Source organism: Schistocerca nitens, chromosome 4 (genome assembly GCF_023898315.1).
Source record: "Schistocerca nitens isolate TAMUIC-IGC-003100 chromosome 4, iqSchNite1.1, whole genome shotgun sequence".
Lineage (NCBI taxonomy): Eukaryota > Metazoa > Arthropoda > Insecta > Orthoptera > Acrididae > Schistocerca > Schistocerca nitens.
The window spans coordinates 880723483-880740213 of NC_064617.1; the positions used below are offsets into that span (position 1 = coordinate 880723483).

Sequence of the window (16731 nt, forward strand, 5' to 3'; positions counted from 1 at the left end):
TTGATGGCCCAGTGTTGAAATCTGCAGCATTTGCGGAAGATTGCACTTCTGTCACGTTGAACAGTTCTCTTCAGTCGTCGTTCGTCCCGTTCTTGCAGGATCTTTTTTCTGCCTCAGCGATGTCGGAGATTTGATAATTCACAGGATTCCTGATATTCACGGTATACTCATGAAATGGTCGGACTGGAAAATGCCCACTTCATCGTTACCTCGGAGATGCTGTGTCCCTTCGCTCATGCGCCGACTGTAACACCACGTTCATACTCACTTAAATCTTGATAACTTGCCATTGTAGCAGCACTAACCGATCTAACAACTGCGCCAGACACTCGTCTCATATAGGCGTTGCCGACCGCAGCGCCGTATTCTGCCTGTTTACATCTCTTTGTATTTGAATACGCATGCCTATACCAGTTTCTTTGGCGCTTCAGTGTCGATACGTTTTGCGTTTATTTTTGTCGATTTGGGAGTTACGGTGTTCAGTGTCGCTACAACGAACTTGAGGTCACTATCCGTGCATCTGTTATGATAAAATGGAAATTATTGAAAAACGTTACTTAGTTAAATTGTTGTTATTGTGGTCTTCAGTCCATAGACTGGTTTGATGCAGCTCTCCATGCTACTCTATCCTGTGCAAGCCTATTCATCCCCCCGTACCTACTGCAACCTACATCCTTCTTAATCTGTTTAGTGCATTCATCTCTTGGTCTCCCTCTACGATTTTTACCCTCCGCGCTGCCCTCCAATACTATACTGGTGGTCCCTTGACGCCTCAGAATATGTCATACTAACCGATCCCTTCTTCTATTCAAGTTGTGCCACAAACTCTTCTTCTCCCCAATTCTATTCAATACCTCTTCATAAGTTATGTGATCTACCCATCAAATCTTCAGCATTCTTCTGTAGCACCACATTTCGAAAGCTTCTATTCTCTTTTTGTCTATACTATTTATCGTCCACGTTTCACTTCCATACATGGTTACACTCCATTTCCTGACACTTAAATCTAAACTCGATGTTGACAAAATTCTCTTCTACAGAAACGCTTTCCTTGCCATTGCCAGTCTACATTTTATATCCTCTCTACTTCGACCATCATCAGTTATTTTGCTCCCCAAATAGCAAAACTCATTTACTACTTTAAGCGTCTCATTTCCTAATCTAATACCGTCGGCATCACCCGATTTAATTCGCCTACATTTCATTATCCTCGTTTTGGTTTTGTTGATGTTCATCTTATATCCTCCTTTCAAGACACTGTCCATTCCGATCAGTTGCTCTTCCAGGTCCTTTGCTGTCTCTGACAGAATTACAATAACGTCGGTGAATCTCGAAGTTTTTATTTCTTCTCCATGGATTTTAATTCCTACTCAGAATTTTTCTTTCGTTTCCTTTACTGCTTGCTTATTATACAGATTGAAAACATCGGGGATAGGCTACAACCCTGTCTCACTCCCTTCCCAACCACTGGTTCCCTTGACTCTTATAACTGTCATTTGGTTTCTGTACAAATTGTAAATAGCCTTTCGCTCCCAGTATTTTACCCCTGCCACCTTCAGAATTTGAAAGAGAGTATTCCAGCAAACATTGTGAAAAGCTTTCTCTAAGTCTACCAGTGTTAGAAACGTAGATTTGCTTTTCCTTAATCTGTTTATTTAATCTATTTTCTAAGATAAATTTCGATAAATTATACTGATGAAAAATAGTGCACACATGAAATTAAATGTATCATTGTAGTAAAAAATTTCTAATTGTATAAACTTTCTAAAAAAATTGAAAGTAAATCTAAATCTGTATACTATTTTTTATGGCTGCTATTGGACATCGGTATTACTTGTTAGTAGACGATATTGAAAGGCTCGTGCTGTTCCGAAGTACGATGCAATCTCTCTTCGGACACGCACCCATCGAGCGAGCGACTTTGAATTGAAAGTGTCTCCCCCTGTACGGGAACATATGTAATGGTTGCACTATTGCAGCTTGGTAGACGTATGGTTGACGATATATGGAAGTATAGATTTGGCCGGGTATCGTGCGCGGATAGCCTAACGGTAAGGCGTCTGTTCGCGATAAGCGATAAATCCCGGCTTGACTCACATTTTCACTGTCGTCATTGCATCACCGAGCTGAATGTTGTCCATATTCGCAACTGGGAATACATTTCATGTTGATCTTTGTGTGGTGCACAATAAAAACAGATTTTATCTGCTCCTCATTAATTATCAACATAATTCACCCAACAGAAGTCGGAAAAATTGCAAGGATTCCGTCAAATAGCGTATTTGCTTCAGCACTGAGAGGTCGCTGCGGCAACAGCGCCATTTTGCACTTGCGGGTCGGTGCAAAGGCTTCTAGGCTTTGGGAATAGATGGGAACATAGGGGGTAGTCGAACCCACGCACCTGTCCCGCACCTTCTTAAACCGTCATCCTTGCTTTTTTTCCCCTTCCCTCGCTCAGTTATCACTCCGCCCCTCCGCCACCCCCCCCCCCCCCACCCGACCACCCCTCATTCCCTGTGCCCTTGGTGGGGGGGATAAACGCATCTCGCTACTACCGCGGGAGGACAGCCCTACCTACAAGAGCGCGAGGGCTTAAAGCCAGGCCGCCGCCAACATGGCGCCCACCACTAGGTACTCTTACGATGCAGAGTGACTACACGGACGCTACAGATGGACTGCACCAGGACATCGACAGAAGTGAGGCTGAGAGACACTGTTCGCTCCTATTTGTAAACCGCCCCAGGCACCATATGAAGCCGCGGACTTATAACCCTAGACAAAACAGCTACAAAACAGGAATATCCACAGCAGTTGTGGATTTGGGATACTACGCAATGGGCGATAGATTCGGGAACAGAGCAAATTCCGATTCCGCCCGTGAGCATTGACCCCTGACGTTATATTTCGAGTAAAGAGGATAGTTTACACGGGTTATTAAGACAACCACAGATAAAATTTAGTAAGAAGCCGACTACATTCTTCAAGACGCCGACCACAAGACATACCACTGCGGTCGAAAAAAACATAAAAAACACAAGAGGTATTTCAGTCACTAATAAAGTTAAAAGGGACAACCGCGGAAATGAGGTGCATTTGACCGGGGTCAAACGAATTCCACTAGAATAAACCGAAAAAATTAGACAGAAAACACAAAACTGGAATAGAATAATTCGCTTGACCAATGCAGATAAGACGAAGACAGCATTCCCAGACGCATCCGCACAAACCAAAGACATAATCGAAAAGTAACGAAAAAAAAATCCTCCTGAATAAACCAAAAGAAAATATAAAAAACACACACACACACAAAAGTGGAATCACAGCGTACACTGGACATATGTAGCTCAAACGAAGACTGAGATGCTAGACACCTCCCCAAAAATCAATCACAAAATCAAGAAACAGCAGGTTAAATTTTTCCAAACTAAACCGAAAATAAACAAACAAACAAAAAACACAATTGGGACGAAATATTGCGCTAGACCTAAATACTTCAAATGAAGACGGGTATACCAGACACACCTCCATAAAACAACGACTTAATCGAAAAATGACACGCACAAATTCCTCTAGATTAGACCGAAAGAAAATATGTAGAAAAATCGGTATCGCACTACAAATGAAAATTAACAGGTCAAAAACGAAAGACTTGATCCCATTCGTCTACACTATTACTACAAACCACATCACGAAAATAAACATCCGTCATAAGAGTGAGCCACCAGTAGCACTAACACGATCGCTGTAAGAGCAGTCGCTACGCACCGCCTCAACCATGTCTCATTCCAAAAAACAGCCGAATATTTGTAAAAACCAGTATTATAAATAATTTTACCACTTGTTTGACTCACGGAAATTTCGGCTACGCTCTTCCTCCATCCTCAACAATCGTGCCACAATACATAAACAACCAAATAATTCTAAGAAACATCGTGATAATTATAATCTCTTATCGTTTCACTCACAACAATTTAACTAGTGCTCTTAAGTTCCTGCCTAAGCTTACCCTAGGAAGTAATGATAAACACGGAAAGAAACAGCCATACATGTGTGTGTGAGAGAGAAGAACTGTAACTGTTAATAGTTACACTATCGACAGTTTACGCTATGCCCCCAGGTTGCACCCAAATGTAAGTAATGCGGAGGGGCGGGTTGTTCTCTCACTGTCCTTCAATCAGTCCACCTACCTGGAGAGGCTTCAGGCTGTCTGCCCCTACACTCTGCGGTGGTAGGTACTAGCTTAGGCGACAAAAGCAGCGTTGACGAAAGTTCGACTAAATACCTACCACTCAAAGGCCACATAATTTCAGTCCATGGGCAGCAGCTGGAAGTTAGTTAAACCATCGAGTGGTCGGGTTTCTTGCAAGACTCGTTTGAAAGAACGTATAAAACGTCCTTTTAGGTAATTTATTGTCTCTAAAACAAGGAAAAAGACTATCAACTCGGTAATTTCCAAGAATGATTGCCTATCGAAGTCGCAAGGTCCAAACGATACATATCGAACATGCGATCGTAAATCGATAATGCAACTTCGGTGGCGGGCGCTATGAGTATTTTTACGGTGGTCACTACAGCAATGACAAAAGAAGAGCGTTTCAAAAATACGTGCAATTGCAAAGAAGACGACCTACTTTACTCGTCGTCGGTGTTGTCGTCATGTTAAAATCCACTACGGTGGTCTGAATGGATAATGTGGAGGAGTCGAACCATGTATTCTTCCTGATACTCGTTCGTTTTCCGCACTGTCCGCAACGAAATTGTACCGGTATTTCAGAATCAGAACTCTTCTTACGAAGTTTTACACACTTCGCACCACCACAGTCTACACAGCCCCTTCTTCCCTCGTCTGGTAGTACTCCATATTTGCGACAAAAAGTCAAACAATTTTCTACGCTGGATAAACATGGAATGAGATTTTTCCATGGGAGAGAATCCACCGAAGAAACATCAAGAACACCAGACATCCCACTCACTAACGACATAAATTGTCTGGGTTTCCCTAGCAACTCACAAATAATTCGCGGAGGTATGTAATTTAGAACAACTACGGGAACAACGGGAAACAGATAAAAATGACTATCACAAATAATTTATCACAACGCCCGTCACCGGAGTCGCATTACAGATTTACGATCGCACGTTCGATATGTATCGTTTGGACCCCGCGACTTCGATAGGCATTTATTCTTGGAAATTACCATCAAGCCCGTATTTAATATCTCGTTAATAACTATGCAATGTTACCGACTGTTTCAGTAACGAGTTCACACCCAAAAGCAGTCGGAAGATGTTTAGTCCGACCTGATATTTTAGAGCTCCTAAACAGTTACTGACCCACGACTACTTGCGAGCTAACACAGTAAGTCGTTCTGTAGTCTTCTTATACAGCAGGCTCGCCATAATGTCTCGTAATTTGTACGAAACACGCCACGCCGAGTTTATGTACGGCGCGAAATCTCCTAAAATAAATCACTCAAAAAGTTCAAACTTTCACAAAATACTTAGGTACTGTAGTCGCTTTTCGTCAACAACACTATAACTGATCTAGCCCGCGGATTTCCTCGTTTTCGTAGAAATTTGATCAGCGCAATGCCGCGCGGGGTAGGCTCGCGGTCAAAGCCGTCTTGTCACAGACCGCGCACCACCTACCATCGGAGGTTCGAGCCCTCCCTCGGGCATGAGTGTGTGCGTTGTCCATAGCCTAAGTTAGTTTCAGTTAGATTAAGTGGTGTGTAAGCTTAGCGACCGATGACCTAAGCAGTTTGGTCCTACAAGATCTTACCACAAATTTACAAATTTTACTATTAGCGCGATGTAACATAGGTGTTTACCAGAAAACGGCTCCCGAGCGACTATACTGACTCATAGATCTGAGGCACCAAACCCTACTCAAACGAACGGGAAACGCTGAATTCCTATTGGCTAGTATGTTAAATAGCCTATCAGATCATCTCGAGCACTTCTATAGTCGTGGCATTTCTAATGTCAGCCAAACAGATTACCACACGTAATTTAGACTAGAAATCTCGTAAATCCGAAAATACATAAAATTTAATGAAAACAAAATACGATTCCTTTCTACAAAATAAATTACTAATAAATTTAATACCCTATACCCCTCCTGGCTGCCATTTATGAAATCAAGCTCTCTCGTACATACGTCACAATTTCACCTGTTACACAACAACATTCTGACCCTTAATTTACATAGTTTTAATAGAATATCACATTCTAACTTCACGTATGTCGTCCATTCACTCTCTCAGTCTATCCAAAACACTCACACAACCAAAACACAATGAAATAATAATTTTCCAATGTACTTTTAATTACGGCAGAAATCTGTGGCGCCGCGCGGAGTGGCCGCAGGGTTAGAGGCGCCATGTCACGAATCGTGCGGCCCCTCCCGCCAGAGGTTCGAGTCCTCCCTCGGGCATGGTTGTGTGTGTTGTTCATAGTGTACATTAGATTATGTTAAAGTAGTGTGTAAGTCTAGGGACCGATGACATCAGTAGTTTGTTCCCTTAGGAATTCACACACATTTGAACATTTTCTTTTAAAATCTGTGGCAATGAAACTAAAGAAATTTCCAGAAAAATAGATTACATGAACCAATCCTCCTGGCTGTAGTTTCAATTGATACTATATATGATTACGTTACTGTCGCTACTGGGTTTCACAATGCCAGCACGGTTATTATGTGTTTTAAAAATGGTTCAAATGGCTCTGAGCACTATGGAACTTAAAATCTGAGGTCATCAATCACCTAGAACTTAGAACTACTTAAACCTAACTAACCTAAGGACATCACACACATCCATGCCCGAGGCAGGATTCGAACCTGCGACCTTAGCGGTAACGCGGTTCCAGACTGTAGCGCCTAGAACTGCTCGGCCCCCCGGCCAGCTATGTGTTTCAGGAAAAAAATTATGTTTCCGGAAGTACTGAAGTTACCGATTTAATTTTTAACAGTATGGTAGTGTTATTGATAGAATTTTATGTACAAAGTATGAAAAACATAGATTAATGTTTGATAGTAGCCGGCCGGGGTGGCCGAGCGGTTCTAGGCGCTACAGTCGGGAACCGCGAGACCGCTACGGTCGCAGGTTCGAATCCTGCCTCGGGCATGGATGTGTGTGATGTCCTTAGGTTAGTTAGGTTTAAGTAGTTCTAAGTTCTAGGGGACTGATGACCTCAGAAGTTTAGTCCCATAGTGCTCAGAGCCATTTGAACCATTTGTTTGATAGTACTTCTTTAGATTCACAGAGAGTGTATGTAACGTATTGCACGCAGCGTTAGGCAGGTACACTGCTCGTCCGACCCAGCAGCCAATATCAGCTGCGCCAGCGTGAGAACAAAATCTGCTCTTCTCCAGCCGGCCGGGGTGGCCTAGCGGTTCTAGGCGCTACAGTACGGAACCGTGGGACTGTTACGATCGCAGGTTCGAATCCTGCCTCAGGCATGGATGTGTGTCATGTCCTTAGGTTCGTTAGGTTTAAGTAGTTCTAAGCTCTAGGGGACTGATGACAGCTGTTAAGTCCCATAGTACTCAGAGCCATTTGAACCATTGCTCTCCTCCCGGTTCCACGGCAAGCTACGCTTTCGGTGCAAGGTGACAATTTGTAATAATTTGCTACATTACAGCAAGTAACATACGCAATTGTAATGGTTGTATTGTTTGCAGCAAAAAGCCAATAAATTTAATAAAAAAACGGTTTAGTAACAAGCCGCTTACATCCTTCGCAACGTAAACTCATGACGCCACACAGTACGTCATAGGTCAAAGCAGACGGATGGTTTTGGACCGCGCACTTGACCTATAGATTCATGTGCCTAAAACTAAACGCAGCTGGAACTCAAGGCATTTCTCGCACTATGGGGTTTAGTTACGCTTTCAGTGTCCAGGAACTGCGACACACAACGACCCTTGCACGCCCCAGGGGAAATTTCCGCACTCGTGCGCCGTTTCGCCTCCGGTGAGCCGGAAACCCGCGCCTGCCGAGTGGTTCTTGGCAGAGCCCTTATGTTGTTGCGTAACGAGATCAGCCCGGCGGTTTCCACGGCAACGGCTCTCCGAGTGCACTAGCCGCGGAGAGACACGTCTTTTGCGCGCAGCGCCAACAACAACAAGACTCGCTTTCTGGCCGCAGCCGACCCGGAAATGACGTCTTCTTTCTTTGCAGATGCACCGCTGAACGAGCGTCCCGCGATCGCCAACGGGGAGCCGACTCCACTGGGGTACGCGTCGCCTGAAGCAGCACGTGTAAGTAGCCTGTTCCTCTCGTAGCGACTACAAACTCGATCTTCGCCTGTCGCTATCCCATTATGCAGCCAGGTCTTAGCTGTCGATAGCACATCTCTGACACTACGACTATCTGCAACACATGTGAGGAACCGATTTTCGCTGCCGTGTTTACATGTTGGGATTGAATCGATTTTGTCAGCCCGATCACATATGTATCTATCGGACTCAGCTGTTTTTCGTGACAGGTGTCTGTAAATCTCTACCGTACAGAGATAACGGATATACGTAGTTCCTGCCATGAAAGAAGGTTCTCGAAATTTTCTAAGCAAGCTGCCGCGAGATGCAGTGCGTCTGTCTCTGACTGTCGGTCAGTGAAGATTTACCAGCGTTTCTGTCACACTCTTTCGCTGATCAGACAGACCTGAGGCCACCCGCGCCGCTATTCTTCGTATACGTTCAGTCTCTTCGGTTAGTCTGACCTGCGTAGAAATGTTTTGAGTGCAGACTCTTTTGTAGACCGAGCAACGTAGCGCGGTCATTAGCACCCTGGACTCGCATTCGCGAGGACGACAGTTCAAACCCGCGTCCGGCCATCCTGATTTAGGTTTCCGCGATTTCCCTAAATCGATCCAGGCAAATTCCCTGATGGTTCCTTTGAAAGGGCATGGCCGATTTCCTTCAACACCCTTCCCTAGCCGGCCGCTGTGGCCAAGTGGTTCTAGTCCGGAACCGCGCTGCTACTACGGTCGCAGGTTCGAATCCTGCCTCAGGCATGGATGTGTATGATGTCCTTAGGTTAGTTAGTTTGGAAATACAGAAGCGTCCGATCTTACCCGTCGGCTTTGACCCATGACGTCACAAATACCGCGGAAACGACCATAAACAACAATTCCAATATGGCGGATATAAAAACATCGAATACGTATTGTAAACACTGAAATACACAAGTTTCACAAAAAGCCTAATGACTGTAACGGGAGAAGCGTGGGAAATTGGGGGTTTTTGGGTGGGGAGAAACTAAATATACACAAATGTAGCCACCGACCGCCATACAAAACCACGCAAAACAACGAAATAAATCAACATCACAAAACTGACCAAATACCAAAAAACACATTCCTATCCAGAATCGGACACTTCCCTTGACCTATATAGCTCAACAGAGCCTACCGATCACATCCCCGAATACGAAACTAAAAAACCAACACTTCCCTTACACCTACATACATCTACAACAACTCCCGATCACATAAATTACGATCGAACACTTCCTACATACATCTACAACAAGTCCCGATCACATAAATTACGATCGAACACTTCCGTTGACCTATATAGCTCAACAGAACCTACCGATCACATCCCCCAATAGAAAACTAAGAAACGAAAGCTTCCCTTACACCAACATACATCGGCAGTTATGCAGTGTAGCAGGTAGGGAAAAAATGTTTCATTTTTTTTCAAAATTTGATCATCATGTGTCGTTATGCGGTGGGGGGAGTCTGCAGTGCCCCCCCATCCCCCCACAGGCTTCATTAGTGTCAAATCAATATTTTCGAATCATAGGCGATCTCACGCGTCGGCTTTGACCCGTGACGTAAGGGACCTACACATTGATCTGTAGCGTAGCCACCTCAAGTGGGCTACGCTACAGATCAATATGTTCATCAAATTGCTTCATATTACGTATACATGTTCTTTAAACAAGAGTACATCAAACCATGTATTAGGTTTTCGAAATTTCGATATTTCACAAATGTTAAACAATTTTTCCGTAAATTTAAAACAAATTTAAAACAATTTTTTTTGCTGTAAATAATTGACTGGGGCGAAAATAAATATCGTATTCGTAATCAGCGTATCAAATTTGACTGTAATCGATCAAATTTTAAAAAAAATGAAAAATTTTTTCCGTACCTGCTAAACTGCATAAGTGCCCATACATCTACAACAGCTCCCGATCACATAAATTACGATCGAACACAAGTGGAACTCGAGGCGAGGCAGGGGGGGGCTGCGCCCCCCCCTGACCCCCCCCCCCGCCAAAAAAAAACTCCCAACCTAACCTCATATTCTGGGCTACGCTACAGATCAATGTGTAGGTCCCTTACGTCACGGGTCAAAGCCGACGCGTGAGATCGGATGTTTCCAACCTATACCCAATACACAAAACATACATAAATAACAAAAAAAAAACGGAACTTACCTCAAAAAAGTTCCAGCCCCACAAACTAGATTGGCCACCACAATCACACACAAATACACACACGCACGCACGCACGCACGCGCGCACACGCACATACACACACACACACACACACACACACACACACACACACACACACACACCAACGAAAAAATACTGAACTAAAATAAAAAGCCAACCCACCCAAACGTCAACCCCCTCCCCCACAACTCCAAAATAAAAAACCCACAAACATATACCAAATACAACAAAAAAAAAAAACATCTCAATCACACACTACAACTCAACAGAAATGTCAACAAAATAGATGCTCCACAACGAAAAGAAAACACACACACACTCCCCCTCCCCCCCACCTTAACAAACACTATACAACAAAATAAACCACCCACCCCACCCTGAACCACAGCCACCCACCCACCTACCCAGCCCACCCTAACTAACCACTTTCGGCCTATACATTTTACCCACAGCCCTTAAAAAAACCCGAAAAATGCAATAGCCCTCTGGGACACTCTTCCGCCAACTGTACTCATCTAAATGAGACTGAAGGTTGGAAGAGCGCCTCTTCCCCCTCCCAAGAACTGACTTAACCGCCCCCCACATCCCCTCAATTGTGTTAGTGCAAGCCCCAGTATCATAATTCTTAAACTCTAGACTGTGGTTCACTACTAAATGATTAAATCCCCTCTCACCCAACCCCCTATAAGAAGAAAACGCATCTGAAACTACTGTGGACCCCGGCTCTACATACTCCTCAATTAACCCCACTAATTCAGCCTTCGACCTCCCCTCCACAACCCTAAAAACACATTCACTACCCCCACCCCCCTGAACAACAGCCCCCCACACCCAAAGACCAGCCACAGACTTCCCCCTCCCATATTTCCTTTTACCAAACTGCGACTCGTCCACCTCCACAAGCACCCCATGCCCACCCAACGTACCCCTGTACTTAATAAATTCCGAACACACTTCACGACAAAAGGAATACCAGTCTAAAACAGTCCTCTCACTCACACCAGTCTCAAACGCGCAAAAACTCTGTGCGCAACTATAACAAAAATAATATGTAATAAGCACAATCTCACGCATGGCCAATCTAGACTTCTCGAACCAGGTACCACGCCTTATAGAACGCCATACGCCATCTTTCCGGCAACACCACATGTATCCGTCCCTGGTCCGAGAGGCCGGAACTTTAACCAATTTCATCGCCTCACGGCAAAGAGAACACTTCACAACTTCGGTGATTAAACCGAATAGTTGTAGAAACTTGATAAGTTCTAACGGTGTCTCGCCCATCATCGCCCTCAACCGAACACTATTAAGGCGGTCTTTCATATCCATTCCTGAACAAAAAACCACAACCAAATACACTCAATAACAAACTCACCCGACGTACAGCAATGAGCATTAAATTAACCATTAACTCACTAATACAAATTCCGCTTCAAATCCAACACCTGAGCAACAGCAAACTGACCCCACCACACGAAACAAACGAAACAAACGAAAACCATGAACACACCACCAGAGAGTACCACAAACAAAAACAAGACATCTACAAACACGCCACAATCGCAAACCAAACTCCGCGCCGTAATGACGTCACACACCACAACACGCTTACGTCACGGGTCAAAGCCGACGAGTAAGATCGGACCTTTCTGTTGACCCGTTAGTTTTAATTAGTTCTAAGTTCTAGGGAACTTGTGATCTCAAATGTTAAGTCCCAGAGTTCAAATGGTTCAAATGGCTCTGAGCACTATGGGACTTAAAATCTGAGGTCATCAGTCCTCTAGAACGTAGAACTACTTGAAGCTAACTTACCTAAGGACATCACACACATCTATGCCCGAGGCAGGATTCGAACCTGCGACCGTAGCGGTCGCGCACAAGTCCCAGAGTGCTTAGAGCCATTTGAGCCATCTTCCCCTAATCAGACGGGATCAATGACCTCGCTGTTTTGTCCACTCTCCCCAAATCAACCAACCATCTCCTTCGTAAATTAGCTGCAGTTTTCTTGTATTCTACCGACGAATACTAGACTGCCATTTCCTTTACGTGCATTAGAGTCAATGAGATCGTTCTGCTTCATGTCTCTGCGCATTTTTTCCCTCAAATATTTGAATGACGTAACTCATTAATACCGTAATAAACGCTTTCACGTTTCATGTGGCGAACACGAACACATTTCTTTCCATTAAGAGTCAGTTGGAAGTACACACACCAAGCTGATCTTTTGTTGAAATCAAACTGAATGTTGCTGCAACTGATATTTGACACAAAATCACTCGCGAAAATATGATAATGCAGTTAATATAATATAGTGAATCGTTAATTAATAACATCAACAGCAACGGACCTCATACATTTCCTAGACTGACTCCTTATATTTTTGTATGTCATTAGGAATGGCAGGGGCTATGTTAGTGAAGATGAAGATGTAGCACAGTTCCGCTGTGATCAAAACATAACACTCAAGAAGTTCTGTGTAAACTCTTTTGTACCTTTGTAAGGGATCCGTGGTGCCACGAACATAGATATTAGTATCCGACACCTAGGTCGATAGCAGACAGGAATCGATTGTCGATCTCAGGAGGCAATGAGACGAGTGTCGAGTGAGCAGTAGTACTGGAGAGACGGGCAAGAATGGCGGTCGCGTAAGTAGTAAACGGTAAATTCACTGTAGTATGATAAACGAGCGCGTCCCCCTGATCGTCGTGGGGTGGACCCTCATCAATACCGGTTCGCGAGTGATATGAAACCAAAAGTGACAAGTGCCGTATTACGTGTTTCGCGTCAACCGCGTCGCCCAGCAACAACTATGGATTGCAGTCAGGATTGTTGTGAATGTTAACCATCATCATTGCGTGTGACAAAGTACTTGAAATCAGCAACCAATAAAAAGATATAACCGTAATTAAACGTGTAAGGCGAAGTTAGCAACTGCCTCAGAATTTATGTGTTAGTAGAAAATAGAAATCAGTTTGTTCATCGCAACCTTTGTGATCCTTAATAATAGACAAACTTTCAATCATTAGCTATTCCGTCTCAGAACAGACGCACTTGGTTGAAATACTCCCGAAACCACAGTAGGAAAACCGATAGCCTTTCATCCATTAAGCACACGGTCATATATTCATAATAATTAACTGTTTGACGGCTTCGGTAAATCACACAAAACCCAGTAAAGGAATTTAAACGGGGGTGTTTCACCTTCCATAGTTACAGATTATTTTAATAAGGTTTGTAAGTCAATCATAGGAACCTCTGCGTATCGTGGTAAGTTATCTTTATCGCTTGCATATTATCCTACTTGAGACCGTAAACGCCTGTCTTTATCATACTGAGTCGTTATAGTTAAAATGCAGCTGAGAAGCAACGCAGCGGTGGTCCACGGCTGTAATTATCGAATGGCAGCAAAACTTGGTACATATGCTAATACGTTCATACGGTAACAGTTTACGCTTGAAATCAAATTAGTTCCGATTGTGGCCACGATTTGCAAATAGGGCGGTGCCCACTGTTTGGACGACGGTAATGATATCCACATTTGACAAGCCGGAACGTGCGTGAAGAGTGGAGACAGTGTGCTGTTAGTGCAACTGTTTTGTGTGAACGGCAGCAATTACGGTACTGCACTGAGGGTGTATCGACGACTAGAAAATCAGAGGAGAGGTCCGATGTCAGTAAATGCACCAAGAACATGATAAACGGGTATTCGTTGAACAAATATATTATACTAGAACTGACATGTGATTACATTTTCGCCGGCCGCGGTGGTCTCGCGGTTCTAGGCGCGCAGTCCGGAACAGTGCGACTGCTACGGTCGCAGGTTCGAATCCTGCCTCGGGCATGGATGTGTGTGATGTCCTTAGGTTAGTTAGGTTTAAGTAGTTCTAAGTTCTAGGGGACTGATAACCACAGCAGTTGAGTCCCATAGTGCTCAGAGCCATTTGAACCATTTTGATTACATTTTCACGCTATTTGGGTGCATAGATCCTGAGAAATCAGACCCAGAACAACCACCTCTGGACGTAATAACGGCCTTGATACGCCTGGGCATTGGCTCAAACAGAGCTTCGATGGCGTGTACAGGTACAGCTGCCCATGCAGCTTCAACACGATACCACACTTCATCAAGAGTAGTGACTGGCGTATTGTGACGAGCCAGTTGCTCCGCCATCATTGACCAGACGTTTTCAGTTGGTGAGAGATTTGGAGAATGTGCTGGCCAGGGCAGCAGTCGATCATTTTCTGTATCCAGAAAGGCCCGTACGGGACCTGCAACATGCGGTCGTGCATTATCCTGCTGAAATGTAGGGTTTCGCAGAGATCGAATGAAGGGTAGAACCACGGGTCGTAACACATCTGAAATGTAATGTCCACTGTTCAAAGTGCCATCAATGCGAACAAGAGGTGACCGAGACGTGTAACCAATGGCACCCAATACCATCACGCCGGGTGATAAGCTAGTGTGGCGATGACGAATACACGCTTCCAATGTGCGTTCACCGCGATGACGCCAAATACGTATGCGACCATCGTGATTCTGTAAACAGAACCTGGATTCTTCCGAAAAAATGACGTTTTACCATTCGTGCACCGAGGTTCGTTGTTGAGTACACCATTGCAAGCGCTCCTGTCTGTGATGCAGCGTCAAGGGCAACCGCAGCCATGGTCTCCGAGCTGATAGTCCATGCTGCTGCAAACGTCGTCGAACTGTTCGTGCAGATGGTTGTTGTCTTGCAAACGTCCCCATCTGTTGACTCAGGGATCGAGACGTGGCTGCACGATCCGTTCCAGCCATGCGGATAAGATGCCTGTCATCTCGAATGCTAATGATACGAGGCCGTTGGGATCCAGCACGGCGTTCCGTATTACCCTCCTGAACCCACCGATTCCATATTCTGCTAACAGTCATTGGATCTCGAACAACGCGAGCAGTAATGTCGCGATACGATAAACCGCAATCGCGATAGGCTACAATACGACGTTTATCAAAGTCGGAAACGTGATCGTACGCATTTCTCCTCCTTACACGAGGCATCACAACAACGTTTCACCAGGCAACGCCGGTCAACTGCTGTTTGTGTATGAGAAATCGGTTGGAAACTTTCCTCATGTCAACACGTTGTAGGTGTCGCCAACGGCGCCAACCTTGTGTGAATGTTCTAAAAAAGGTAATCATTTGCATATCACAGCATCTTCTTCCTGTCGGTTAAATTTCGCGTCTGTAGCACGTCATCTTCGTGGTGTAGCAACTTTAATGGCCAGTAGTGTACTTAAACCTCACTAACCTAAGGACATCACACACATCCAGGCCCGAGGCAGGATTCGAACCTGCGATTGTAGCGGTCGCGCTATGATAATGAAATTCAAATAGACGGGTGAGCTTGGCGTGGTACCTGGAAGAGGCAGGCGTCCTATACCATTGCAGGTTGTTGACGATGTTGCTGTGGCAGTAACTGATAGTGCAGCTCGTTCCCCAGATAGTGTTAGTGTTCGTGCAGTGTCGCGGTAATTGCCTATCACAGATTTTTGCGGCCTATTTCACACTGATAACCGTACAAGATAGAAACGGTGTAGCAACTGAAACCTCACGTGGTGCACGAAAAGCCATTGCACTCGGCTTATGTGACTGTGTGGCACAGATTCTCCAACATCTTTATTCTCGGGCCGTCGTTTTTGGAAGAGAATACATTCAGAGGGCCTGTCAGGTTTACAGTGACGTCTGCACGTTATCGCAGTCTCCTTGTACAGCAAGTCATTACTGCTTTGGAAGAGCGCAACGGTTTGGAAGCTACTTTTTCATGCAAGATGGGGTAACACGTCATGTCACTTAATGCAACCTTCCACGAATGTGTTATCACCAGGGGCATTCCAGATGAAGAGCCTGCAAAACCACCTTATCTGAATCCACGTGACTTTTGGCTCTGGTGATATCTGAAAGAACGCGTTTACCAGGGACACGTTTGGCGTCTACCTCATCTGAAGGCCACTACACAGGAACACGTTGCTCAGATTCCACCGGAACTGCTGCGAGCAACCGTTGACGCAGCATCTCGTCGACGTCTCCGCTATTCACATTGAACAAGTTCTGTAAGCGGCGTTTTATCATAAAATCAACAGTACGCCTTGTATGACGTTTTCTGCCCACGCCCGGTTCCTAATACTTCATATATGGAAGCATTCTTATACTTATATGAAGATAGTAACTGTTCTCGAAAGAACAGATACCATTGATGACCGTGCAGCTTCTCTAGAATAAATG

General features: G+C 44.6%; 1 long non-coding RNA gene across 1 annotated transcript in view; it reads left to right on the plus strand.

Moving 5' to 3' along the window:
- The window catches only part of LOC126253396 (uncharacterized), a 962344-nt gene that overhangs the window by 206789 nt on the left and 738824 nt on the right, over positions 1-16731 (plus strand). Inside the window, exon 2 of the long non-coding RNA XR_007545951.1 lies at positions 8184-8263. This is a non-coding gene — a long non-coding RNA (uncharacterized LOC126253396). The remainder of the gene's footprint in view (positions 1-8183; positions 8264-16731) is intronic.